At 32.9% G+C, this 2,460-nt stretch overlaps 1 protein-coding gene across 1 annotated transcript in view; it reads left to right on the top strand.

Moving 5' to 3' along the window:
- LOC117169112 (diuretic hormone class 2) overlaps nucleotides 1-2,460 on the top strand; it is a 264,954-nt gene that overhangs the window by 89,308 nt on the left and 173,186 nt on the right. The gene's annotated exons all lie outside the window — the stretch shown is intronic.

Raw genomic sequence — 2,460 nt, 5'->3', positions numbered from 1 at the left:
TGTCGAGGATATCGGGTTGATGATTGGGAGATTTGGGGAAGTGGGTAGGTTCAGAGGGAGCCTCAATAGTAAGGTTATGACGAGTCGCGGTTTTAAAGAGAGTTCGATTGGTTTTGCGAATAAAGTGGAAGTAAAGAATTTTTAAATATAATAAGATGTACAAAACCGACATACTTCAGACCAAGTAAATAACATTTCACTTAGTCTGAAGTATGTCAGTTTTGTACATCTTACTATATTTATAATTAACTATTTACTCAGACGCATAAAATCGCTATTTTTCCATCTAAGTAAAGAACTGTTTTAGTTGTGTAGGATATGCAGGAATCTACTACGAAACTAAATGGAAGCTCTTTAATTATAAAAGGCGGAATATAACATTTCAATTCTCAACCGAATTTCCTCGGAGAAGATGTATTTTTAATACCTGGAATACCAAAATTAATTTTTAGTATGACGAGATCGTTTTAAAAGCATCCTGTTATATAACATTTCGATTCTCAACCGAATTTTCTTGGAGATTTATTTTTAATACCTGGACTACCAGCCCTGGCGGATCAAAAGAACCGAGTGGAGTCTCTGTAAAGTACCCGTAAAGACCCCCTTGGGTCCCCATTCAGTTCCCTTTTAAAAAACTCAAAAAACAGCAAAATCAAATTTTAAATTGTTAAAATTCGGATTCTACGTTAAAATTCCCTATAGAAGGTCACACAATAATCGCAATAGTTTTTTTTGCAACGGTAAAAAGTTAAAAAAAATATAAGACGTATAACGCCTGTTGACTGCTACACTTCAAACGCATCATCTGTAAGTATAGCAGTCAACAGGCGTTATAGATCTTGTAGATTTTTAAAAACTTTTTACTGCTGCAAAAAAAGTATTTCGATTACTCCGTGAGTTTCCAATAGAAAAATTAACGTAGAATACGAATTTCAACAGTTTAAAAGTTGACCATACTGTTTTTTTGAGTATTTTAAAAAGGAACCGAATGGGGACCCAATGGGGTCTTTACGGGTACTTTGTAGAGGCTCCATTCGGTTCCTTCGGTCCGCCAGGGAGGATCAAGTATTAGTACGACGAGATCCTTATAAAAGGATCCGGGCATATAGCATTTCAATTCGCAAACGCATGTCCTGAGAGAAGATACAATTTTTATGCCTGGTCAACTAGGATTAATTTTTATTACGACGAGGTCGTTTTAAAAGCATCCTGGTGAATAATATTTCAATTATCAACCGAATTTCCTCGCAGAAGATGTATTTCTTACACCTGGATAACCAGGATCAATATTTAGTACGTACAGATCTTTATAAAAGAATCCAAGTATATTCAATCTACATTCTCAATCAAACTTTCTCGCTCAGATGTATTTTTGAATCTTACACAATTTTCCTTAGTACAATATTCGCTTACCGCCATCTATTGCTTCATTGGGTAAGGAAACCATTTTCATTTACGTACCTTTGTGCTATTTCGCAAGAAAACACCTCTCTTGTATTCATAAATTGTCTTCCTACAGTTGGACGCTCTGAAGTTAAAGTTCTTCTGACAAAATTTAATTCTGTCAAATTCGAGTTCTGCAAATTGATACCCTACCTTGTCAACTTTGATATAGTGTATTTTAAGTTCTCGCAAGTCTTATAAGAGTTAATGAAACATCTTTTCTATTTGTTCAAACAAAAATATTAGTTTTGCGACTGAAAACCACTATATTAATTTTTAATACGCAAACCCTGTTTTCCCTATTTTGGAATGATATTATACTAAATTCTCACTTATTTTTATCATTTATTTTAACATAAATTCTTTCAGTGTAATTTCATAGTCACACAACTCGGTTAATCACAGAATCTTAGAAAAAATGTAATATGAAACCGTGCGAGTAACATTTTTCTGGATTTTAATGAAAAAAGAGTTCGATGATTCGAAAGATTTTTATTGTTGCAGTTATGTGAATTGGTTATCCTTTTAAACGCTTCGGAAGTTCTTTAGAGGAGAGATCCATGACTTTGCAACGCAACTATCTATATAGTAAAAGCCCCTCTCCTTCCTTTCACTTTTAAAGAAGTCACCAGCATCTAGATCAGTCTGCCGACGGATATTGCGGTATAACAAGTGAATAAAAGGTTTACTGAGATTACAATAACGTACAATGTATTTTTCCTGTTTCTAAAGATGCGTAATATTTTCATAAAAATACGGGGTTGTGTCGTCAATTATTCAATTCAAACTAGTTTGTGATAATGCTTTTTGCCCAGGCTGGAAAATTCACATGAATTTGAAATTTTACTTTATTAATAAAAAATACTTCAAATAAAAAATATGGAATGTGATTATTAAAATGGCATTGTTAGAAGGACTTTACTTTTTGCAATAAATTTTGTCTGGTTTAATATCTTCTATTTTATAATAATTATATTATTATATATATGGGCCATTTCCAAAATACGTGTCACACTT

The sequence above is a fragment of the Belonocnema kinseyi genome, chromosome 3, assembly GCF_010883055.1.
Source record: "Belonocnema kinseyi isolate 2016_QV_RU_SX_M_011 chromosome 3, B_treatae_v1, whole genome shotgun sequence".
NCBI classification, from domain to species: domain Eukaryota; kingdom Metazoa; phylum Arthropoda; class Insecta; order Hymenoptera; family Cynipidae; genus Belonocnema; species Belonocnema kinseyi.
Note: the sequence above shows the minus strand (reverse complement) of the source record. Positions and strands in the feature narration are given on the sequence as shown.